General features: G+C 49.8%; 1 protein-coding gene across 13 annotated transcripts in view; it reads left to right on the forward strand.

Moving 5' to 3' along the window:
- The window catches only part of EPS8 (EGFR pathway substrate 8, signaling adaptor), a 149,422-nt gene that overhangs the window by 44,792 nt on the left and 78,462 nt on the right, over positions 1 to 26,168 (forward strand). For 10 of the 13 annotated variants that reach the window (XM_064155604.1, XM_064155603.1, XM_064155613.1 and 7 more), the window contains one exon: positions 13,917 to 14,023. The exons of 2 other annotated variants lie outside the window; for them this stretch is intronic. The gene's annotated coding sequence lies outside the window, so the exon portion shown is untranslated. Of the gene's footprint in view, positions 1 to 7,513; positions 7,565 to 13,916; positions 14,024 to 26,168 lie in introns of those variants that run through there. One more of the 13 variants, XM_064155610.1, reaches the window with a different exon arrangement.

Raw genomic sequence — 26,168 nt, forward strand, 5'->3', positions numbered from 1 at the left:
AGAGAGAGTGATTGGCATTGGAATGGGCTGCCCAGGGAGGTGGTGGAGTCACCGTGGCTGGGAGGTGTTGAAGCCAAGCCTGGCTGGGGCACTTAGTGCCATGGTCTGGTTGCTTGGCCAGGGCTGGGTGCTAGGTTGGGCTGGCTGAGCTTGGAGGCCTCTTCCAAGCTGGCTGACTCTCTGGCTCTGTGAACAGGTTCTTCATACAGAGTTTATGAGGAACAGAAAATAAAGGCATTTTTCTCCAAATGGCAGCAAAGAGCATTTCAGATTCTACTATAACAGCTACAATAGAGACTGAGGAGCTGTAAGAATTCCACCCCAGGATTCCCCACTGAGATGAATTACATGAAAATTTGGCTGCTAGCAATTTCAGCATGGTTTGCTGTCTCTAATATCCCATCTGGAAAGCTGTTACAGCTTCAGACCTTCACCAAGAGTCACAGCAAGTAACCAAGAGTACAGAACCCTTCAGTCAGCACTGTCTGCTACCCTGCCCCCAGCTCTGCCTTTCTGGGAGTCAGATATTTGGGCATGCCTGATTAAAAACTGAACCAGATACCACAGTCTTACCTGCTGATGAAAACACAACTGAGGAAAACAGCACAAAGTCAAGTTCCACACAGCACTAATCACACTGCTCATGCCAGCAGTGTGTCTCAGCAACATGAACACTGAATCTGCACTCAGTTACTCACACAAACACATTATTCATCTAGTTTCAAGTGAGAAACTAAGAGACACAGAGTGCCCAAGCACTAATGGGCTTTGCTGCTTGAAGGCAAACCACAGTGCCAAAATCCTCAGGTTTTTCTTTTTTTAGACCAACTGCAAAAGCCACAGGAAAGGAACCTGGGTTTAAAAATGAATCATTTCATTCTTAATGATCAGCACAGTCTAGACAAGGTATTGAAAATTTCATTTGTAATCCTCTTAGATATTGATGCTGCCTCTTCAAATACCCACGCAGCAGTGGGCTGGGTGCAGCCTGCCTGTTTACACTGATGGGCAGGTGCTGAGCAGGTTGATGCTGCACACAGACATCCTCTGAGCGGCTAACACAGAGATCTTGCACTACAGGGCTCCCTCTGATGGGGTAAGCCTGTCCCTTTCAGTGTGCTCTCAGTGCCCACCTCCATTTCTCTGTGTCCAGTTCTGGGCTCCTCAATGCAAGAGAGATGTTGAGGTGCTGGAAGGTGTGCAGAGAAGGGCAGCAAGGCTGGAGAGGGACCTGGAGCACAGCCCTGTGAGGAGAGGCTGAGGGAGCTGGGGGTGTGCAGCCTGCAGAAGAGGAGGCTCAGGGCAGAGCTCATTGCTGTCTGCAGCTCCCTGAAGGGAGGCTGTAGCCAGGTGGGGTTGGGCTCTTCTGCCAGGCAACCAGCAACAGAACAAGGGCACAGTGTGAAATTATGGCAGGGGAGGTCTAGGCTGGATGTTGTTAGGAAGTTGTTGTCAGAGAGAGTGATTGGCATTGGAATGGGCTGCCCAGGGAGGTGGTGGAGTGGCTGTGCCTGGAGGTGTTGAAGCCAAGCCTGGCTGGGGCACTTAGTGCCATGGTCTGGTTGCTTGGCCAGGGCTGGGCACTAGGTTGGGCTGAGCTTGGAGCTCTCTTCCAACCTGCTTGAATCTCTGACTCTCTGTGTGGAAAGGGAAATAAGAGTTTTCCTCTTTCTGCCAAACCTCTCTGTTCAGACCCAGCTGACAGCACAAGTCAGCATGTTCAGACATCTGTGTGCTCCCAGAGAGGAGTGACACAGGGAGCTATAACAAGGGGAAGCTTTCTCATGCTGAGTAGTGTGCAGCTTCATCTTCAACCATATTGTGTCATTCACAACCTTCCTGGGCAATCTGTGCCAGTGTTTAACTGCCCACTGCCAAAGGGTAGTTACTCTCTGGGGTTGGAGACTCTGAGCACAGAAATAAATTATGGCCCTCCTGCTGCAAAAAAAGGAGTTCTGCAGTTGCAAAGGAGGCTGTACCACTGGTCAGCTCCTTCTAGAAAGGTTTTCCTTCCTCAAGTGAAAGGATTTAATGAAAACTACACCCTGGAGTAAACATGCAGTACTCTGGTAAATAAGCTCCTGCTGGTAAGGAATGCTTTCCCATGGAGCTGCAGGGAGAAGGGAAGCACAACATCTTGGTACCTGGGGATAAGACCAGGAAACTGCAAGCCAGGAGCTGGCTGGTTTCCATACCCAGGATGTAATTTACAGAGAACATTACAGACCAAAGCTTGCACACCAAATTGTAAGAGCAATTGTAGACAGAATTGTAGGACTGCAAAAAATGCAGCCAGCAAATAACTGTTGTCTTGATCTTCAGCGTTGCCTTAAATGCTGTTTGCAGCACATCCTCAGCAAACATATTTCACTGTCCTCTAGTTACAAATGGAAGCAGGAAAAGATGCACACACACTGGGGTGGGGAAGGGGAGGGGGGAAAAAAGGGGACAGCAGTGATGTCGTCTTTTGCTGGTTGGAATAGAGCCTGGCTTTTCCTCTTCAGCTCATCCTCTGAAGAAAGCAGAATCATAACACCATAGAATCAAGCAGGTTGGAAGAGAGCTCCAAGCTCATCCAGCCCAACCTAGCACCCAGCCCTGGCCAATCAACCAGACCATGGCACTAAGTGCTTCATCCAGGCTTGGCTTCAACACCTCCAGGGATGGCGACTCCACCGCCTCCCTGGGCAGCCCATTCCAATGTCAATCACTCTCTCTGACAAAAACTTCCTCCTAACATCCAGCCTAGACCTCCCCTGCCACAACTTCACACTATGTCCCCTTGTTCTGCTGCTGCTTGCCTGGCAGAAGAGACCAGAGTGATTGGCATTGGAATGGCTAGGGCTGGGTGCTAGGTTGGACTGGCCGAGCTTGGAGGTCTCTTCCAACCTGGTCTGGTCTATTCTAATTCTAACTGTATTCTGTTCCATTGTGTTTCTGTTCCATTCTAACTGTTCCATTCTATTTCTATTCTGTTTCTGTTCCATTCTATTCTTATTCTATTCTGATTCCCATTGTATTCTATTCCATTCTAAATCTATTTCATTCTATTCTACAGAAATTCTAATTGTATTCCATTTCTGTTCTATTTCTATTCCATTCTATTCTTATTCTATTCCAATTCCCATTGTGTTCTATTCCATTCTACTGTAATTCTAACTGTATTCTATTTCTGTTCTATTCTATTTCTATTCCATTCTATTACTATTCTTATTCTATTCTGATTCTCATTGTATTCTCTTCTATTCTTCTGTAATTCTAACTGTATTCTATTTCTGTTCTATTTCTATTCCATTCTATTACTATTCTTATTCTATTCTGATTCTCATTGTATTCTCTTCTATTCTTCTGTAATTCTAACTGTATTCTATTTCTGTTCTACTCTATTTCTATTCCATTCTATTACTATTCTTATTCTATTCTGATTCTCATTGTATTCTCTTCTATTCTTCTGTAATTCTAACTGTATTCTATTTCTGTTCTATTTCTATTCCATTCTATTACTATTCTTATTCTATTCTGATTCTCATTGTATTCTCTTCTATTCTTCTGTAATTCTAACTGTATTCTATTTCTGTTCTATTCTGTTTCTATTTCATTCTATTACTATTCTTATTCTATTCTAATTTTCATTGTGTTCTACTCCATTCTAATTCTATTCCATTCTATTCTACTGTAATTCTGATTGTATTCCATTTCTGTTCTATTTCTATTCCATTCTATTACTTTCCTTATTCTATTCCATTCTGTTCTAATTCTAATTGTATTCTGTTCTATTTCTGTTCTGTTCCATTTTTATCCCGTTCTAACTCTATTCCATTCTTTCTTATTCCATTCTACCCCAATTCTATTCTGTTCAGACCAGAACCCAGGATGCTGAAGCAGTGTTCATTTCCCCAGGAACTCTTGATGCTCTCTGCTCTGCTTTGGCGATTTAGAGTTGTTTTCCTTTGGTCTTTGCAGCTGCTGTGTAAAGAAATGGCAATAGGTAGGCAAATGCACCTTTGAAGAGCCCTCATTGCTTGTGCTATCCCTGCCTGATAAAATCAACCTTGGCTCTAGGGGCTTGGAAAAGACTGAAGTTATAGGTTAGCTGTTTACTTTGTAGAGCCACCTTCTTTGCCTTGAAATGTAGAGTGGTTTAGTGCTTTGCTGGTAGTAAATTCCCAGCTCCTTCAGCTAAGCTGCTGTGAGTAGCTGTACTTTGATTCTTTCCTTCCCTTTGACGGAGGTACTCACCCTTGTAAAATTCTAATGCCTTGCAGAGATGTTGCACAAAGAACAAGGTAACCTTTGACTTGGAAGACCTCTGGGTTAACGCCCTTGGAAAACTCATACAGCTCTTTACTCATAACTTTGAGGACACCTCTTTGCTGGTATCTACTCTGCACTGGTTAGACCACACCTTGAGTGCTGTGTTCAGTTCTGGGCCCCCCAGTTTAGGAGGGACATTGAGATGCTTGAGCGTGTCCAGAGAAGGGCGACGAGGCTGGGGAGAGGCCTTGAGCACAGCCCTACGAGGAGAGGCTGAGGGAGCTGGGATTGGTTAGCCTGGAGAAGAGGAGGCTCAGGGGTGACCTCATTGCTGTCTACAACTACCTGAGGGGTGGTTGTGGCCAGGAGGAGGTTGCTCTCTTCTCTCAGGTGGCCAGCACCAGAACAAGAGGACACAGCCTCAGGCTGTGCCAGGGGAGATTTAGGCTGGAGGTGAGGAGAAAGTTCTTCCCTGAGAGAGTCATTGGACACTGGAATGGGCTGCCCGGGGAGGTGGTGGAGTCGTCGTCCCTGGGGCTGTTCAAGGCAGGATTGGACGTGGCACTTGGTGCCATGGTCTAGCCTTGAGCTCTGTGGTAAAGGGTTGGACCTGATGATCTGTGAGGTCTCTTCCAACCTTGGTGATACTGTGATTTGGGGAAGAGGTAAAGTAGCATCTTGAGTGTCAGAGCTACTCCACTCTCCTGCTTTTCTCTCCGAGGTGGAGCTTGGAAAGAATGTGTTATGAAGTAGGAAAGAATGTGCTGTTTGCAGAGTTGAATGGTTTCAGCCCTCATTTGGCAAAGTACATCATGACATTGGGGCAACCCTGATAAATCCTGGGCTGTTGGCCCTTTGAGACTCCATGGCTCAGCAGCAGTGCATCCTGTGACAGATGTTTGGGAGAATCATAGAATCAGCCAGGTTGGAAGAGACCTCCAAGGTCATCCAGTCCAGCCTAGCACCCAGCCCTATCCAGTCAACCAGACCATGGCACTAAGTGCCTCAGCCAGGCTTTTCTTGAAGACCTCCAGGGACGGTGCCTCCACCACCTCCCTGGGCAGCCCATTCCAATGCCAATCACTGTATCTGGCAACAACTTCCTCCTAACATCCAGCCTAGACCTACCCTGGCACAACTTCACACTGGGTCCCCTTGTTCTGTTGCTGCTTGTCTGGCAGAAGAGGCCACCCCCCACCTGGCTACAATGTCCCTTCAGGTACTTGTAGACAGCAATGAGGTCTGCCCTGAGCCTCCTCTTCTGCAGGCTGCACACCCCCAGCTCCCTCAGCCTCTCCTCACAGGGCTGTGCTCCAGGCCCCTCACCAGCTTTGGCGCCCTTCTCTGGACACCTTCCAGCACCTCAACATCTCGCTGGAATTGAGGAGCCCAGAACTGGACACAGCACTCAAGGTGTGGCCTGAGCAGTGCTGAGTACAGGAGCAGAAGAACCTCCCTTGTCCTGCTGCCCACACTGCTCCTGAGCCAGCCCAGGATGCCATTGGCTCTGCTGCCCACCTGGGCACTGCTGCCTCATCTTCAGCCTACTGTCTATCAGTACCCCCAGGTCCCTTTCCTCTTGGCTTCAGCCACTCTGTCCCCAGCCTGTAGTGCTGCTTGGGGTTGTTGTGGCCACTTAGCCTTTTTCAATCTCATCCCATTGGCCTCTGCCCACCCATCCAGCCTGGCCAGGTCCCTCTGCAGGGCTCTCCTACCTTCCAACAGCTCCACACCTGCTCCTAGCTTGGTGTCATCTGCAAACTTATTGATGCTGGACTCAATCCCCTGGTCCAGATCATCATAAAGATATTGAACAGGACTGGGCCCAGCACTGATCCTTGGGGCACACCACTAGTGACAGCTGCCAGCTGGATATGGCACCATTCACCAGCACTCTCTGGGCCCTGCCATCCAGCCAGTTCCTGACCTAGCACAGAGTGAATCTGTCCAAACCATGAGCTGCCAGCTTGGCTAGGAGCTTCTTGTGGCAGGCAGTGTCAAAGGCTTTGCTGAAGTCCAGGCAGACTACACCCACAGCCTGTCCCACATTCACCAGGCAGGAGCTTGATCATAAAAGGAGATCAGATTGGTGAGACAGGACCTGCCCTTCCTAAAGCCATGCTGGCTGGGCCTGATCCCTTGGCCATCCTGTAGGTGCTTTGTGATGGCACCCAAGATGACCTGTTCCATGACCTTGCCTGGCACTGAGGTCAGGCTCACAGATCTGTAGTTTTCTGGCTCCTCCTTCCAGCCCTTCTTGTGGATGAGTATCACATTGGCAGCTTCCAGTCTTCAGGGACCTCTCCAGTGAGCCAGGACTGCTGATAAATGGTGGAGAGTGGCTTGGCCAGCTCAGCTGCCAGCTCTCAGGCATTACTGTCACTTTGTAGACCTTCACAAGCTGATTTGTCTGCAGATAGGGTTCTGCTGCATGACCTTTAGAGGTCCCTTCCAAACCATTCTATGACTATGAATTGTGCTCCTCCATTCAAGAGAGATGTTGAGGTGCTGGAAGGTGTCCAGAGCAGGGCAGCAAGGCTGGGGAGGGACCTGGAGCACATCCCTGTGAGGAGAGGCTGAGGGAGCTGGGGGTGTGCAGCCTGCAGCAGAGGAGGCTCAGGGCAGAGCTCATTGCTGTATACAACAACTACCTGAGGGGAGGCTGTAGCCAGGTGGGGTTGGGCTCTGCTGCCAGGCAGGCAGCAACAGAAGGGGACAGAGTCTCAAGTTGTGCCAGGGCAGGTTCAGGCTGGATGTTGTTAGGAGGAAGTTGTTGGCAGAGAGAGTGATTGGCATTGGGATGGGCTGCCCAGGGAGGTGGTGGAGTCTCTGTGGCTGGAGGTGTTGAAGCCAAGCCTGACTGGGGCACTTAGTGCCATGGTCTGGTTGCTTGGGCTGGGTGCTAGGTTGGACTGGCTGAGCTCGGAGGTCTCTTCCAACCTGGCTGATTCTATGACTCTATGTGTGATGCTTGCAGCAGCTTCTGTTCTGATGCAAATCAGGTGTCAGTGGTACCCAGAAGGAAGCAGGAACCAGCAGTGCCTCTTCTCTGAGGGCTTTGCTGTTATCAGAAGAGATTATTTAAATAGTTTCCCATTGACTTAAGGGCAGTCACTGGTTTCAGCTGTAACCTTTTCTGTAGGACTCAGGTCTGTCAATAGAGACTAAGATAGCCCTGAATTTGGGAGGAGGGGAGGAGAGCTCTTTTTAAGAGGTGATATGGAGTTGTGGGTCATGACCTAGCTGGGACTGGGAAAAGGAGGGAGGGAAGAAGATGTGCCTTTTGGAAAGGAGCATAACGTTAGCTTGGGTGAGTGTGGGACTGGGTCAGGCCCTTCCTCTCATGCAGTGCTGGAAGGTTCATGAAGTGTTTGCTGTGCAGCTGCCATTTCCCTCTCACTAATGCCTGTTTGTTGCTGCAGTTACGGCAGAATGCAAGTCCTGCCTAAGGAGCTGGGAGGTAAACTAAGGTAGAACTTGTTCCTATACAAAAAGGAAGAGGGAAAATACAGCCCCAGTACTGCCCCTCTTTCTAGAGCAAGGAGTGTAGGAGGGCTGTGTGGGGTCAGATGTCTCAGCCCAAGACTTCAAGTAATTTTCACTCTTCCCTTCTTCTGCAATGGATATTGACCAATGCTTGTGGCCAGGGTGGGTGTCTGGGGAGCTACCTGCTGCTTTTTGTTCTGCTGAGTCTGTAACAGTGACAAAGATGACTTTGAGACTAAGAATTTCCTCATAGCTTCTACCTCCAATACCTTTTACCCATCCCAGTGAGAGTACTCAGCAAGCATCCTTTGAGAGCCCCTCTGAGCTGAGGGGAGAAGCCACCTCAGCCACCTCCTTTCTCTCACATTGTCACTTTAAACCATAGAACACTGGTGGCAGAGAATTTTGCACCTACTTAGGCTTCTTGGATGTACCACAGGCAAGGAGGTGGGCAGGCAGTGGGGATAGCCTGCTCCAGCCTTTGCCATCGGGGCCACTGGCAGCGATTCGGGGCAGCCTGCCACCGCCCAGGGCTTGTCTGATTGTTCCTGCCTGGCACATTGCCTCCTTCCGGCCCTTAACTACGTCATGTGCAAAGAACAAGAGCTCAGAAGTAGGAAGGGAGCAGCTGCCCATCCCATGGAGACAAGGAGGAGGTTTCTGGTCCCAGAGCAGCAGGTCTGTTTCACTGGACACCGGTAGGTTTGCTCCTGATTTGCTGCTGTTGCTTACGGTTCTGAGCTTTGCTTTGGTGTTTTGCTCTTCCTAACTGGAAATGGCAGAATTAAAGTACTGCTCAACACAGCCTTGAGCAACGTGAAAGTCCTAAGTCCAAGGTAACTTAGGACACTTTGCTGTATTCCAGCAATAGAAACTCTTTCCAGAATGGATGAAGCACTTTGTACTCTGCTCTTGCAAGCTGCAGAGGCAGGGCTGTGGCTGGCCCACCCGGAGCTGATCATACTGCCTGGGTCTCACTCATTTCCAGGCTGGGGAAGTTGACAATTGTGCTCATTTGACCTTTATTTTTAAGTTTTGTCAATCTGTTGGAGGGTAGGAGAGCTCTGCAGAGGGACCTGCCAGGCTGGATGGGTGGGCAGAGGCCAAGGGGATGAGACTGAACAAGGCCAAGTGCAGGGTTCTACACTTTGGCCACAACAACCCCAAGCAGCACTACAGGCTGGGGACAGAGTGGGTGAGAGCAGCCAGGCAGAGAGGGAGCTGGGGGTGCTGGGAGAGAGGAGCTGAAGAGGAGGCAGCAGTGTGCCCAGGTGGGCAGCAGAGCCAATGGCATCCTGGGCTGGCTCAGGAGCAGTGTGACCAGCAGGACAAGGGAGGTTCTTCTGCCCCTGTGCTCAGCACTGCTCAGGCCACCCCTTGAGTGCTGTGTCCAGCTCTGGGCTTCTCAATTCAAGAGAGATGTTGAGGTGCTGGAAGGTGTTTGGAGAAGGGCATCAAGGCTGGTGAGGGTCCTGGAGCACAGCCCTGTGAGGAGAGGCTGAGGGAGTTGGGGGTGTGCAGCCTGCAGAAGAGGAGGCTCAGGGCAGAGCTCATTGCTGTCTGCAGCTCCCTGAAGGGAGGCTGTAGCCAGGTGGGGTTGGGCTCTTCTGCCAGGCAGCCAGCAACAGAACAAGGGGACACAGTGTGAAGTTGTGCCAGGGGAGGTCTAGGCTGGATGTTGTTAGGAAGTTGTTGTCAGAGAGAGTGATTGGCATTGGAATGGGCTGCCCAGGGAGGTGATGGAGTGGCTGTCCCTGGAGGTGTTGAAGCCAAGCCTGGCTGGGGCACTTAGTGCCATGGTCTGGTTGATTGGCTGGGTCTGGGTGCTAGGCTGGGCTGGCTGAGCTTGGAGGTCTCTTCCAATCTGCTTGACTCTATGATTCCATGATTCTCTTGCTGAACTGACTTCAGGCAGCCTTTGTCAAGCACGGACTGGTTTGTATAGTGTCATTTGCTGTCTGCAATGGAGGAAGCACAGGTGGCAGTTTGCTAAAGCTACCAACCCTTGCTTCCTTCTGACACAACTAATCATACAATGTCAGGGGCTGGAAGGAACCTCAAAAGGTCATTCAGTCCAGCCCCTCTCCCAGAGCAGTGTCACCTATACCAGATCTAAACTGAACTGCCAAAGAGGACAGCAAAAAGGGGTACCAACAGGACATGAGGAAATCGTTCTCAGGTTCTGAGTAGCAGGAAATCAGGTTTGGTTCTGTAGCTGTGTGCCAGTAAATGGGGGTTTGAGTGTCCCTTTGTGCCCTGTGGTTATTGTGACACAGTAGTGAGTCACAGACAGAAGTGTTGAGCCACACCTGTGTTGTCACCAGCTTTGGTTCTGCTGGAGAATGAAGAGAGGAGCAAGTGGGGCTGGAGTCCCAGGCTGCTCTGCTAGTTTGAAGCTTGCTTGGATAGGAGGGCTGCAGGGAGTTTGGACAGAGGGATGCTCCCCCATGCCTGTCCCCCTAGAAGGGAAAGTGACAGAGAAGGCAGGAGCCACTCACTGTCTGGAACTGGCCTGTGAGAAATCAGTGAGGCCACACCAAACTGAACTGCAGCATTGCTCCACTGTGCTGGCCTTAGACCTTTGAGTTGTACCAGGTTGTTGGGTGGTTTTGTTTGGGGTTTGTTTGTGGTAGGGTTATTTTGGTGGTGGTTTGGGGTGTGGGGTTTTTATGGGTTGGGGTTTTTGGTTTTGTAATTGTGTTGGTTTTTATTCCCATGCAGATGATCAGATCTTTAGACTTTGCAGTTCCTTTGCTAGCAGCAGTCTTTTCATCCTTCAGATGTCAGTGTGCTTTGGCCCTCAGAATTAGCCATCCAGTTAAGGAGTGGGTTGACCACAGAGAGAGTGATTGGCATTGGAATGGGCTGCCCAGGCAGGTGGTGGAGTTGCTGTCCCTGGAGGTGTTGAAACCAAGTCTGGCTGGAGCACTTAGTGCCATGGTCTGGTTGCTTGTCCAGGGCTGGGTGCTAGGTTGGGCTGGATGAGCTTGGAGGTCCCTTCCAACCTGCTTGATTCTGTGATTCTAAGGTCAGTGTTTAAATATCCACCAAGAACAAATCAGGCACCATTGCAGCATCTTTATGATTATATAGCTAAGGTCAGTGTTTAAATATCCACCAAGAACAAATCAGGCTTGGAGGTCCCTTCCAACCTGCTTGATTCTGTGATTCTAAGCTCAGTGTTTAAATATCCACCAAGAACAAATCAGGCTTGGAGGTCCCTTCCAACCTGCTTGATTCTGTGATTCTAAGGTCAGTGTTTAAATATCCACCCAGAACAAATCAGGCTTGGAGGTCCCTTCCAACCTGCTTGATTCTGTGATTCTAAGGTCAGTGTTTAAATATCCACCAAGAACAAATCAGGCTTGGAGGTCCCTTCCAACCTGCTTGATTCTGTGATTCTAAGGCCAGTGTTTAAATATCCACCAAGAACAAATCAGGCTTGGAGGTCCCTTCCAACCTGCTTGATTCTATGATTCTAAGGTCAGTGTTTAAATATCCACCAAGAACAAATCAGGCTTGGAGGTCCCTTCCAACCTGCTTGATTCTGTGATTCTATGCTCAGTGTTTAAATATCCACCCAGAACAAATCAGGCTTGGAGGTCCCTTCCAACCTGCTTGATTCTGTGATTCTAAGCTCAGTGTTTAAATATCCACCCAGAACAAATCAGGCTTGGAGGTCCCTTCCAACCTGCTTGATTCTGTGATTCTAAGCTCAGTGTTTAAATATCCACCAAGAACAAATCAGGCTTGGAGGTCCCTTCCAACCTGCTTGATTCTATGATTCTAAGGTCAGTGTTTAAATATCCACCCAGAACAAATCAGGCACCATTGCAGCATCTGTATGATGATACAGCTTCTGCCAGTCCTAGTGAAGTGCTTGTTGTAATGAAAGGGCTGTCATTGGCATTTGTTTAGCTTCATTCCAAAGTGTCTCACCACAGTATGGCTTCTGATATGTTTGTATTTAAATACAGCACTTAATGACTTTACAGTGAGCAGTAATTATTTTACAGCATACTTGAATGTTCTTTTGTGGAGAGTCATTGCTCCAAGAGCCACCTAAAAGTTAGTGCTGATAGCACACTTTAGCCTGTGCTGTTGGCTCTTTGCTCCTGCTCCATCCTTAAAACCTCAGCTCTGTCAAAGGTATCAGTGCTTTCAGCTGTCTTTTGTCAGTGATTTGTGCTTACCTCAGCTTTCTAGGTGGCTTGCATGCATCTAAATCCTTGTGGTTAGTAAATCACAGCACATGAAATAGGACAAAATACAGGAGGCTGAGGGGAGACCTCATTGCTGTCTACAGCTGCCTGAAAGGACCTTGTGGAGAGGTTGCTGCTGGTCTCTTCTCACAGGTGATTAGTGATGGAGCAAGAGGGAATGGCCTCAAGCTGTGACTGGGTAGGTTTGGACTGGGCCTTAGGAAGATCTTTTTCATAGAAGGAGTGTTCAGGTGTTGGAATAAGCTGCCCAGGGAGGTGAGGGTGCTGCTGGACCAGAAACTCAGCATGAGCCAGCAGCGTGCACTTGCAGCCCAGAAAGCCAAGCAGAGCCTGGGCTGCAGCAGGAGGAGTGTGGCCAGCAGGGTCAGGGAGGTGATTCTCCCCCTCTGCTGTGCTCTGCTGAGACCCCACCTGGAGTACTGCATCCAGCTCTGGAGCCCCTGGCACAAGAGGGATGTGGAAATGCTGAAGTCACCAACCCTGGGTGTGTTTGAAAGTTGTTTGGCTGTGGTGCTCTGGGATATGATTTAGGGTGAACCTTGTAGGGGTTGTCAGTTGGACTTGGTGATCCTGAGGGGGCTTTTCCAACCTGAACTGTGAGAAGCACATAGCATTGGCTGGAATGAGTTGACATAAAAAGAGGAAACCAATTGTAAAGGAGACATTTGGTGATTCCCTTGGCTAATTCATTGAGTTCAGACACAAATTCAGCATGGTGAGCTCCGGTCACGTCCTGGCTTAGCAGAGTTGGTTTATCCTGAAACAGAGCTGGAATGAAGGGGAGATGCAAAGTGATAAAACAGGGCTCTGCCTCTTCCCTGTGAGCCAGCATTCCCAGCTGGGGCCAACTTGGACTCTTGCCTTCATTGCTCCTAAACCTCACCTTTGCTGCCCTTGAGTTGGTCAGTTTTACTCAGTTTCAAGGTGACCAAGGGTAGTGGAAACCATGTAAATGAAAGTGCAAGACTGCAGGCAACACTTAGAGCACTGAGGAAGTCCGGCATGGAGCAGCAGCCTCTCTAGGAGCAGATTGAGTAGAATGCCTTGTTCATAAGTTTACACCTCTCGTTTTTGTTGGGTTAAAACACTGTTTTCATAGGTATCAGTGTGCTGGTTTTCCAGTTGGTCATTCTCTGGCTGGAGAGCAGCCCTGGGGAGAGGGACTTGGGGGTGCTGCTGGAAGAGAAGCTCAGCAGGAGCCAGCAGTGTGCACTTGCAGCCCAGAAAGCCAAGCAGAACCTGGGCTGCAGCAGCAGAAGTGTGGCCAGCAGGGCCAGGGAGGTGATTCTCCCTCTCTGCTGTGCTCTGCTGAGACCCCACCTGGAGTCCTGCATCCATCTCTGGAGCCCCTGGGACAAGAGGGATGTGGAGATGCTGGAGAGTGTCCAGAGCAGGACTAGGAGGATGCTCAGAGGCTGCAGCAGCTCTGCTATGAGCACAGACTGAAGGAGTTGGGGCTGTGCAGGCTGGAGCAGAGGAGGCTCCCAGATGACCTTCTTGTGGCCTTCCAGGATCTGAAAGGGGCTCCAAAAAAGCTGGGGAGGGACTTTTGAGGCTGTGAGGGAGTGCCAGGACTGGGGGGAATGGAGCAAAGCTGGAAGTGGGGAGAGTGAGGCTGGAGGTGAGGAGGAAGTTGCTGAGCATGAGAGTGGTGAGAGGCTGGAATGGGTTGCCCAGGGAGGTGGTTGAGGCCCCATGGCTGGAGGTGTTTGAGGCCAGGCTGGGTGAGGCTGTGGGCAGCCTGCTCTAGGGTAGGGTGTGCCTGGGCATGGCAGGGGGGCTGGAACTGGCTGCTCCTTGTGGTCCCTTCCACCCCTGACTGATTCTGTGATTCTCTTCTTGTGAAAAACATGGGATGCAATTGTGAGCTGCCATGGCAGAAGCAGAAAGGAACACACCTCATAGCACCCTTTTTGCTCTCTTCTCTCATTTTTGTTTGTGGTTTTCTTTCAGCTCTGCATCAAAGTGCATCTGTTAATCACTAATGAGTTCTGAGTTGGAAGAAACAGATCAGTCCAGTTGTTCACTTCTGTGGTCACTCAAGTAGATACCTGTGAAGGGTGAGTGGGTATTTTATTTCTATCCAAATCAGGAGGGAGGGAAAAGTATTGTAAATTGGTGACAGCCTCAGTGCACAGATGGTGATGCTTTAGTAACCATTGTGTCATATCAGTCCCAGGCACCTGTCCAAACATCAGGGTTAGCCTAGCAAAAATGATATTTATTTTGCTACCTGAGTTGTTAGTGTCTACTAAAATCTCTTGTTTGCATCTGAGCTTAAATGTAATTTCAGTCAGTCTGTACTACAAATGCTTGAAAAATCACAGAATCAAGCAGGTTGGAAGAGACCTCCAAACTCATCCAGCCCAACCTAGCACCCAGCCCTGGCCAAGCAACCAGACCATGGCACTAAGTGCCCCAGCCAGGCTTGGCTTCAACACCTCCAGGGACGGTGACTCCACTTTTTCTCGTTAAAACATTCCAATTAGCCTCAAAGCAGCAGAGCATTTTGCACAGTAAAACTGCAGCCCTTGAATCTAAGGAGTGCTGCTTTATCAGTAGCTGCACGGGGCTGGATTTTGTCAGTTGGTTCTGGATGAAGCATTTCCCCATCTCCCAGCCCAGTTTTCCTCCGCGAGCGTTTCCGCGTCGTAAAGCTGGTGCGGAGTGATGCGTGCTCTGCCAGCGCATCTCTACCCACTTACCTGGTGTTGAGTGCTGCAGCAAGAGCTGCCCAGATAGGTCATGGAACATTAATGAGGAGCTTAGCTTTTTATGGAAGACAATAGTATTCAGTTTGCTGCACAACAACGGCGTTGATATCCCCTTTCAGGCAAGCATGAAAGCAGTAGAACTTTGTTTATCTCACTAGTCAGCAGCAGTCGCTCCTGACTGCACACCAGAGGCAGATCTGCTGAGTACCAAGGAGCTGCTTTTATGTCAGGGTTCATCAGAGCAGAACTTCTGCTTTTACTCTCAATGCATGGCTTTTATTTATTTGGAAAATGAGTCTTGTAAGCAGAAGAGAAGCAGAAACCTCCTTGTGGAAAAGTAGCACTCGTAAAAGACTTCTTTGCCAAGGATCAGTGCTGGGTCTGATCCTGTTCAATAGCTTTATTGATCATCTGGACCAGGGGATTGAGTCCAGCATCAGTGAGTTTGCAGATGACACCATGCTAGGAGAAGGTGTTGATCTGTTGGAGGGTAGGAGAGCCCTGCAGAGGGACCTGGCCAGGCTGGATGGGTGGGCAGAGGCCAATGGGATGAGACTGAACAAGACCAAGCGCAGGGTTCTGCACTTTGGCCACAACAACCCCAAGCAGCACTGCAGGTGAAGATCACATTGAGTGATTCTGTGCTCCAAAACCTCCCTGGGCAACCTGTGCCAGTGTCTGACCACCTCACTATAAAGAATTCTTTCCTAGTTTGGATTGGGGTTTATTTTGGGATTTGGGGCTTTTTGTTGCTGCTGTTGTTTCTTTCTTTGTGCTTTCTGTTACTAGCTTGTTGTTTGGGAGGTGGTTCATGCTATTACTTCCTTGACTTGCAGGAAGAGGTTGCTGGGGAGGGGGCCCAAATACTTGTTCTTGGAACCTCTGCATTGTCTTTTAAGTGCAGGACTCTTGGCCTCGTTTCCCAAATTTCTGTTTGCTAGTTAAAACCAAACAGTGAAGCAGTGTTTTAAAGAGTGTTTTCTCATCTGTGCTGACCTTCTCCCACCACCGAGGTCATTCAGCTGTACTGCAGAGAGGAAATGTGGAAGGAAGAATGCTCCCCGTTTGCCAGAAGCTGCTCCAACCATTAGGGATTTTGAGCAGTGGGTCAGTCTCAGGTTTGTCACTTGTTAAAGTACCAGCAGTTTGCTCAGAGTATTCTTCTTCTGGTGGCAGAGCAGTTACTCAGTTTTTCCTCTATGGCCAAAAGTGTGGCCAGCAAACTTCATTCCCATCTTTTGGATGTGCCTCCTAATGCAGACTGGTTTTGATGCTGTCCTGGGGGGCTGTTTTCAAGCTTGTTAGCTGAAGAGGGTTTGTTTCTGCATTTGAGAACTGTAGAATCACAGAGTCAGTCAGGCTTGGAAGGGACCACAAGGAGCAGCCAGTTCCAACCCCTCTGCCATGTGCAGAACACCCAACCCTAGAGCAGGCTGGCCAGAGCCTCATCCAGCCTGGCCTGAAACACCTCCAGCCATGGGGCCTCAGCCACCTCCCTGGGCAACCCATTCCAGCCTCTCACCACTCTCATGCTCAACAACTTCCTCCTCCCATCCAGGCTGGATCTCCCCACCTCCAGCTTTGCTCCCTAATAGTGACAGACTGTAGTGAAGCATGGTCAAACCATTCAGTAGTGTCCAGCCTGTTGCACTTGGCACAGCTCCTTGTTGCAGCCTCAGTGTATATGTTCAGTTCAACGAGGCAGAGCCAAACATACTGCAGCATATGGAGGTGCTGGAGCTCTTACTTGAAATGAATGCATGTGCAAATGTGTATGCATGTGCCTCTGAGTATCTAGATGTGTGAATTGTGCTAATCCCAAAGGAGTCCATCTCTGTACAGCCTTACAAAGTGTCTGTGCTAGCTGGATAGTAAATGTTCTTTCTCTGCTGTGTGCTAGAGAGTGGAGCTGCTTGAAACTCAATCGTCCTCCTCCTCCCTGCGGCCCCATAGTGAGGCCTTGGTTAAGGGGAGTGCATCAACAGCTGCAGCAAGGCTGTTGTGAATACAGATGTCTTCATGAATTGGGATCTCTGGGTCACCAGGGACTCTGCAAGCCATACTAAGTAGGTTTGCAGGAACCTCTCTGTGTGTTAGCCAACAGAGCTGTGCTGCTGCCTTACAGAGAAATGCTGTGTTGAGTTTTCCCTCCAGTCCTCCCTCCTGTCCTTTGCTATCCACCTTCCTCCTCTGGGTTTCAGCAGCTACCTCTCCTTATTGTGCCATGTTTTCCTCAGCCTGTTGATCTCAATAATAGGCTGAGGCTCCCTAAAATGCTCTTGAACCACTTTTGACTCAAGCTGGCAGCCATGCTCTTGCCAAGATTTCTTGTCTTGCTTCCACTCAGATGTAACAGGATGTAAGCATGGGACTAAAATGGGAAGGTTCATTTTAGTGGTGGTCAGAAGCTGTTTGTCATAGAATCACAGAATCAACCAAGCTGGAAGAGACTGCCAAGCTCATCCAGCCCAACCCCTATCACCCATCTCTAGCCAATCAACTAGACCATGTCACAGAATCATAGAATCACCCAGGTTGGAAGAGACCTCCAAGCTCAGCCAGTCCAACCTAGCACCCAGACCCATCCAATCACCCAGACCATGGCGCTAAGTGCCTCATCCAGTCTTGTCTTGAACACCTCCAGGGATGGCTACTCCACCACCTCCCCTGGGCAGCCCATTGCAATGCCAATCACTCTCTCTGCCAACAACTTCCTCCTAACATCCAGCCTAGACCTCCTCTGGCACAGCTTGAGCCTGTGTCCCCTTGTTCTATTGCTGCCAATCACTTGCTGGGTATCTGGTGGCTTGAGGAGTCATCATGAATATGCTGTGCAATTCATAGATTGTATCTCAAGTCTCATTTCAGCATTAGCCTTGTTTTAGTCAGCAACTCCCAACCTCAGCTGTTCTGCCATTTACAGCATGATTTAAACATAGTAGAGTTCAGGACTAAGTGCTACAGGCAAAAGAAGTGGTGAGTGCAGCACAGAATTGAGAAGCAGTAGGTGATAAAGGGAAAGTGGAGCAGATACTTCTTTTTCAACCCAGTGTGTTTGCATAGCTTGGTATTCAGAGCCTTGAAAAGCCACTCACTGGCAGCTTGGAGAAATAAAGGTCTGTGTATATACTTGGTATGAATTCTATGTATAATTCTTAACTCTCCCTAAAAGGCATCTAGCTAGAAAATGTTTATTCCTACAACTATATGTGTGACAGGGAAATGAAGGCATGAAAAAGGATTGATTTGCAGCTCTGTGGGTCACTAACACACTTCTATATTCCTTTATGCTAATTGAGAAACAACTCAGTAGCAACAGGATGATGCCACTGAATGTAACCTTTGGCAATGGTTTATATTGTCTTAGTGATAGGATTGGATAGGTTGGACTGGATGATCTTGGAGGTCTTTTCCAACCTGGTTGATTCTATGATATCTCTCTGTATATTCATTTTGCAGTTGATTTGTTATGTTACTCAGTGACCTTTCATTCCTTCTGTAACTAAGCTGCTTATTTTGTTCCTGCTGCTATCATCACAAAGCCTAAATGCCATTGCCTGGCTATAATGACATATACCCTTCTAAGATGGTTATTCTACAAGTGGTGATTTATAGTCCAGTGTACATTAGCTGCTGGTGCATGGTAGAGAAATTTTTTTCCCCCTTGAAGTAGAAGAATTATAGAATCATAGAGTCAGGCAGGTTGGAAGAGACCTCCAAGCTCACCCAGCCCAACCTAGCACCCAGCCCTAGACAATCAACCAGACCATGGCACTAAGTGCCTCATCCAGGCTTGGCTTCAATACCTCCAGGGACAGCAACTCCACTACCTCCCTGGGCAGCCCATTCCAATGCCAATCACTCTCTCTGCCAACAACTTCCTCCTAACATCCAGCCTAGACCTGCCCTGGCACAACTTGAGACTCTGTCCCCTGATTCACTCCTAATTCATGCTCTCAGTTAGACAACCTCATAGTGGACTTGCAGTGATTATCTCTTTCAGGGTGTAAGCAGTCTCATACTGAGTGCACTGTAGTGTAGCCCACCTGGCTGCAGCCTCCCTTCAGGCCAGTCCAAGCCCTGGGGTTTAACAGCCAGTTTCAGATTCTCTTGTCACTGTGGCATTGTGGCAGTGGATTCTTCTGCACTGCTGGCTAAACCTTCTGGCTGCAGCCCAGATCCCTGCTGGTTCTGGGGACTATTGTGCTGTTCTAAAAGAAGACTTCAGCCTATATTGCTGTGCCTGTGTGCACTGATCTTTAAGCCTCTCTATTTGCCTGGAGTGTGTACTCTTCCTGTTCCTCACCAGGATGTGCCTGTGCAGAGGGGGGAGCCTGTGCCTGCTGCTCCTGCTGCTTCTGCAGCTTACCAGTGTCTTCCTGGCACTTGTGCCAGAAAAAGGCATCTGTACTGGCACTCTGGGAGAGGATCACAGACTGGTAGGGGTTGGAAGGGATCCTTCAGTGGAGGATGGCTGCACAGGTGTGGTTGGCTGCATGAGTTCACAGCCAGCATAGTCTCAGCCAGGGTGCAGGCTGTGCAGCGTTGGCAAGCTCTGGGGGCTCAGGTTAGCAAAGCCACTCTGACTTCCCCAGGGTGGCTGCAGTGTCAGTTCCTGCTGTTCCAGAGAGCTTTCTCTTTCATGGTTTGCTTGCTTGGAGAATAGCTGCTATGTTCTGAACAGCTTCAGTAAAGAAGATTGTGTCAGGTCTCCCTGGGTTGGAGCAGACCTTCCCCTTTGGAAGAGACATATTTATTCTCTGACGTTCTTCTCAGCCATAAAGCCCATCCCTTGGTGTTGTTTGAGGGTGGGTATCTCCTTCTCACCTTCCAGCTCTTGCTGGGTGCTGGTGATTGCACTGCAAAGATAGCAGCCAGTGTTTTGCATTTACTCTGGGTAATAAATGACCTTGGAGCTAGTCTCTCAGGAACTAAACTGTAAATAATTAAGCTGTGCCCTCGCTCCACCTAAGCTGTTTCTAGCTGCAATTTCATAGCAATTAACTTCTGCCTACCTCCTTTCCCAGGGACTGTGGTTGTGTGAGGTGGTCAAAACAAACAAATAAAACTGGAATGCTGTGCAGGTCGTTTTCCATGGGCAGTAAGCACTGTGCAGATAGCAGCACAACAGCCATGAGCTAGTGTCAGGCTGGCCTGGCAAGTTCAAAGAGGGGCAGGCTCCTGAGCTCGCTGATTCGCAGTTCCATGCTGAATAAGCTGTCAAAACTGTGACGTTTGAGCATCTGAGTTCTTGAGGACCCTCATACTGCTAATGCTGATTCTTTTGTTTTCTCTATATGCAAAGGGGAGTGAAGAGGAAACATGGGTGGGAGGCTACAGCTTTTTCAACAGGAGCTGCAGACAAGGCCAAGTGCAGGCTTCTGTGCTTTGGCCACAGCAACTTCAAGCAGTGCTACAGGCTGGGGACAGAGTGGCTGAGAGCAGCCAGGCAGAGAGGGAGCTGGGGGTGCTGGGAGAGAGGAGCTGAAGCAGAGGCAGCAGTGCCCAGGTGGGCAGCAGAGCCAATGGCATCCTGGGCTGGCTCAGGAGCAGTGTGGGCAGCAGAACAAGGGAGGTTCTTCTGCCCCTGTGCTCAGCACTGCTCAGGCCACAGCTTGAGTGCTGTGTCCAGTTCTGGGCTCCTCAATTCAAGAGAGATGTTGAGGTGCTGGAAGGTGTTGAGAGAAGGGCAGCAAGGCTGGGGAGGGGCCTGGAGCACAGCCCTGTGAGGAGAGGCTGAGGGAGCTGGGGGTGTGCAGCCTGCAGAAGAGGAGGCTCAGGGCAGAGCTCATTGCTGTCTGCAGCTGCCTGCAGGGAGGCTGTAGCCAGGTGGGGTTGGGCTCTGCTGCCAGGCAAGCAGCAACAGAAGAAGGGGACCCAGTGTGAAGTTGTGGCAGGGGAGGTCTAGGCTGGAAGTTAGGAGGAAGTTGTTGGCAGAGAGTGATTGGCATTGGAATGGGCTGCCCAGGGAGGTGGTGGAGTTGCTGTGAGGGAGTTGCCTGTGAGGGTGACAGAGCCTGGCACAGGCTGCCCAGGGGGGCTGTGGAGTCTCCCTCTCTGCAGCTATTCAAAACCTGCCTGGATGTGTTCCTGTGTGATCTGCTCTGGGGGAGTTCTGGATGCTTCCTGGATGTGTTCCTGTGTGATCTGCTCTGGGGGAGTTCTAGGTGCTTCCTGGATGTGTTCCTGTGTGATCTGCTCTGGGGGAGTTCTGGATGCTTCCTGGATGTGTTCCTGTGTGATGTGATCTGCTCTGGGGGAGTTCTGGATGCTTCCTGGATGTGTTCCTGTGTGATGTGATCTGCTCTGGGGGAGTTCTGGATGCTTCCTGGATGTGTTTCTGGGTGATCTGCTCTGGGGGAGTTCTGGGTGCTTCCTGGGTGTGTTTCTGGGTGATCTGCTCTGGGGGAGTTCTGGGTGCTTCCTGGGTGTGTTTCTGGGTGATCTGCTCTGGGGGAGTTCTGGGTGCTTCCTGGGTCTGTTCCTGGGTGATCTGATGCTGCTGTGGCAGGGGGGTTGGACTGGATGAGCTTTCGAGGTCCCTTGCAGCCGCTGACATTGCTGAGAGCAGCACAAGTGATGTGAGCTCTTGGAGATGTGCATGGCAGAGAAAAGATGTTCCCTTTCCTCTGTGTGACCTATGTGCAGCTCTCTCTAGACAGCTCAGGACTCCACACACACGGACCCTTGGGCTGCTCTCGTGGCCTGAAATGTATCCCAGATTCCTCAGGTTCTGTGCAATCTTTACTCTTCCACAGCTCTGGAGCTGCTTCCCCCGCTGCAGCACTCTGTTCCAGGGGAGAGGGGGCATCCAAATGCCGTTTCTGAGTAATGAAGTGAGTAATGCACTGCCTCCTGTTCAGGCCAGCAGCCTGAGTCAGTAGTGAGAGATTTCTTCCGTTCCTTCCCTCCGCTAGAGCAGTTTTAGGAATCAGCTCTGGGAAAGCATTTGTGGCCAGGTTGGCTTCAGTTTTTGTGTTGCACGTGGCTAAAATTCTACATAAATTGTGTTATTGTCTTGGATAACCCCCCCTGGAATGCACTGAAACATCAGGAGGAGAAGAACATTACATAAGCATTAGGGAAGTGCAAGTTGCATGATATCACAGTTCACATATTTCCATTTGGAGAGCAAATCCAGGAGAATATCATCTCCTCCATCATCACAGCCTCGCTGTCTTACCATAGAATCAACCAGGTTGGAAGAGACTTCCAGTCCAACCTAGCACCCAGCCCTGGCCAATCAACCAGACCATGGCACTAAGTGCCCCAGCCAGGCTTGGCTTCAACACCTCCAGGCACAGCAACTCCACCACCTCCCTGGGCAGCCCATTCCAATGCCAATCACTCTCTCTACCAACAACTTCCTCAGAACATCCAGCCTAGACCTGCCCTGGCACAACTTCACACTGTGTCCCCTTGTTCTGTTGCTGGTGGCCTGGCAGCAGATCCCAACCCCACCTGGCTACAGCCTCCCTTCAGGTAGCTGCAGACAGCAATGAGCTCTGCTCTGAGCCTCCTCTGCTGCAGGCTGCACACCCCCAGCTCCCTCAGCCTCTCCAGTATCTATGCAATATACTTACCAATAATTACAGCTACATAGAAATTAGAAATTATACAGAAATCCACATTCCCTCCTGGACAAAGATACTGCCCAGAAGGGATTCAAACCCTTTCTTCCCCAGACAGAAAATAAAGCAACCAGCAAAGCTTACTTTGTTATGTGGAAATGTTAGCCAGGGTTAGTGGATGAGGTTAGAGAGAAGAGATGCAGTGCTCAGCAGTGAGAAAGGCAAAAGAGGGAGAAGTTGTTTACACTTTGGGCTTTTTATCCCTTTTAGCAAAGCAGTGAATGATAGAGATTTCATTTTCTTTTCACAACCAGTGGTCTAATTTCTCTCATTAGCCTCAAACCATCACAGGAGATGGTGAGTTGTTGCTTGGGTGCTTGCAGCTGCGCTGAGCTGCACAGTGTGGGAACGTTACGTGGGGTGCTACTGCAGCAGCAGCTTCAGGTGTCACTGAGGCTCTGCCCTCAGCCCACTACTCACTGTGTCTGAGCAGCTAAAGCCACATAGTTGATAGATTCAGACTGGATCTTAGGAGGAAGTTCTTCATCATGAGGGTGGTGAGAGCCTGGCACAGGTTGCCCAGGGAGGTGGTGGAAGCCTCATCCCTGGATGCGTTTAAGACCAGCCTAGATGAGGCTCTGGACAGCCTGATCTAGTGTGAGGTGTCCCTGCCCATGGCAGGGAGGTTGGAACGAGAAGATCCTCATGGTGCCTTCCAACCCTGACTGTTTCTGCAAGTTGCAGCTCACTGTTCCACGCTGGGTTCCCAGCTCAGTCTCCCAGAGAGGAGCTGAGATTTGTGTGGCATGGGTTTGCCTCCTGTGCAGACAGAAAGAGAGTGCAGGCGATGGGAGCAGGACTCGCTTCTGCCAGCTCACCTGCATCCATCTGTGAGTGACTCCTGAGCTGTCAGAGTGCTTAGCATAAGAGCTAGGACACGTAAATTGCCATGTGTGCTTGTGAGCCAGCCCCCCTCCAGTGCTTTTCTTGCCTCCCTTGGGAAAGATGGTATTTGCAACTGCCAGTAGTTATTGTCCTGGTGCTCTTCCAGCCTGACTGCTAAGGGACAATCACAGTGTGGATGTCAAGCAGAGTGTCTTAGAGGCTTCAGACACCATCAAGAACCCTTTTGAAGGCTGCAGCTGGATTATTTTGAGGGAGTTGGGGGCTGTTCAGTTTGGAGAGGAGAAGGCTCCCAAGTGACCTTGTTGTGACCTTTCAGTATCTTAAGGGGACCTACAAGAAAGCTGGGGAGGGACTTTTTGGGCTGTCAGGTAGTTGTAGGACTGGGGGGAATGGAACAAAGCTAAAGATGGGTAGATTCAGACTGGATGTGAGGAAGTTCTTTGGCATGAGAGTGGTGAGAGCCAGGAATGGGTTGCCCAGGGAGGTGGTGGAAGCCTCATCCCTGGAGATGTCTAAGGCCAGGCTGGATGAGGCTCTGGCCAGCTTGATTTAGTGTGAGGTGTCCCTGCCCACAGCAGAGGGGTTGGAACTGGATGGTCCTTGTGGTACCTCCCAGCTCTGACTGATTCTATGGTTCTATTTTTTAACTTGAATGACTTTGCTTCAGAAAATCTGAGGTAGATGTGCACGACAAAAGGAAAAGGAGGAGGAAAGCATAAAGGCTGAATTAAATAATGGGAGGAAAAAGAGGAGGTTACACAAAGTTGAAGCAGCAAGGGGATAGTGTGTAGAAAAACACTGAGATAATGAAAGATAATCTATAGATGAAGTAACTGGAACACTGCTTCCCCTGAAACTTGCCTTTTGGGCTCCTCTGGGAAAACAGAAGTTGATGTCTGCTTACTTTGGATTGCTTAGCTGGAAAAACATACAAGAGGATACACATCAGACAACATCCTTGTAGGGCCATGGCAGCGTTGGTGTAAGTGATAAGTTATATAAGAGAGAGGAGGGAGCTGAAAGCCAGCTATCAAGAGCAGTGTGGGTAGCAGGGCAAGGGAGGGGATTCTGCCCCTTGGCTCTGCTCTCCTCACACCCCACCTGCAGTCCTGGGGGCAGTTCTGGAGCCCCCAACACAAGAAGGACATGGAAGTGCTGGAGCCAGCCCAGAGGAGGCCACCAAGATGCTGAGAGGGCTGCAGCAGCTCTGCTGTGAGGACAGGCTGAGAGAGTTGGGGCTGTGCAGCCTGGAGAAGAGAAGGCTTCCAGGAGACCTTGGAGTGGCCTTCCAGTATCTGAAGGAGCTACAGGAGGGCTGGGGAGGGACTATTGACAAGGTCTGGTAATGACAGGATGAGGAGGAATGGGTTTGAAGTGGCAGAGGGGAGATTGAAAGTGGATGTTAGGAAAGGATTCTTTGCAGTGAGGGTGGTGAGACACTGGCCCAGGTTGCCCAGGGAGGTTGTGGAGCACAGAAGCACCCAATGTGATCTTTGATTTTTAACCTCTCTCAATAATGGCCCAAGGAAGATCACACAGGATCAGAAGATGATAGGGGTTGGAAGGGACCTCTGGAGATTGAGTCCAACATCTTTGCCAGAGCAGGAGGTGTGCAGCCTGGAGAAAAGGAGGCTCAGGGCAGAGCTCATTGCTGTCTACAACTGCCTGAAGGGAGGCTGTGGCCAGGTGGGGTTGGGCTCTGCTGCCAGGCAAGCAGCAACAGAAGAAGGGGACACAGTGTGAAGTTGTGCCAGGGAAGGTCTAGGCTGGATGTTCTGAGGAAGTTGTTGTCAGAGAGAGTGATTGGCATTGGAATGGGCTGCCCAGGGAGGTGGTGGAGTCTCTGTGCCTGGAGGTGTTGAAGCCAAGCCTGGCTGGGGCACTTAGTGCCATGGCCTGGTTGTTTGGCCAGGGCTGAGTGCTAGGTTGGGCTGGCTGAGCTTGGAGCTCTCTTCCAATCTTGTTGATTCTATGTTTCTATGTGATTTTATTACTGTGATGCATATATTAGAAGGGCTTGAGCCAGAGAAAATGATATTTGCTTGGAGAAACTTAAACCATTGACAGCAACAAAATCAGAGCCATGGCACAGCAAAGGCTGGAAATCAATCTTCCTCCAACAGGCTGTGGAATCTAATATTTTTCAGTCTCATTTCTCCTCCCCTCCCCAAAAAAAAACAAGTGCTGAGCTCTGGAAGCTCAGTGTGAAGGCTGTGTTGGGGTGTGAGTTCATCCAGCTGTGACCTCAGTTCAGTGAGTAATTTTACACTCCAGTCACTTTGAGCTGAGTAATTGTAGCCCCAGCATGGACTGTTCAGTCCTGTGCTTAGATGTTTAAGGCAGTGCCTTTTTGTTCAAGTGCTCAATTGCAGTGTGGGCTCTTTGGGTTAGGTTTGCACTCATGCCAAAAAAAAAAAGCAAACCCTGATGTTCAGGGGGTTTTGGTGACCCACACAAGCCCCTCCAGCTGATGTTGGGATGCAGGTGAGTTAATGGGTGTCTGAAAGTGCTGAGAGCTGTGTGGGCTGTGTTCAAGATCCTGCTGCACAGTCATGTGCCTCTTTTAACCTGAGGTGAGGGGAAGTTGTCCTTGAAGTTTATTGTTTTGAAGTTAATGATTCAGAAGGATTAAACCCAACCATCAGGGAAGGACTGTATGATGTGGAGGGAAAGGCTGTTTGATCATGGACCTGATAGACTGGGTCCAGAGGAGGGCCACAAAAATGATCAGTTGAAGAGGGGCAGGAACTGCTGGAGAGGGTCCAGAGGACTATGAGGATGATGAGGGGACTGGAGCACTGCCTGAGGAGGAGAGGATGAGGGACCTGGGGCTGTTTAGTCTGGAGAAGAGAAGACTGAGAGGGGATTTAATCAATGTCTATAAATGTCAGTGGGTTAGGAGGGGGGGACAGGCTCTGCTCACTGCTCCCTGGGATAGGACAAGGAGCAATGGATGGAAGCTGCAGCACAGGAGGTTCCAGCTCAACATAAAGGCAAGCTTCTTGACTGTAAGG

Source organism: Pogoniulus pusillus, chromosome 15 (genome assembly GCF_015220805.1).
Source record: "Pogoniulus pusillus isolate bPogPus1 chromosome 15, bPogPus1.pri, whole genome shotgun sequence".
NCBI lineage: Eukaryota > Metazoa > Chordata > Aves > Piciformes > Lybiidae > Pogoniulus > Pogoniulus pusillus.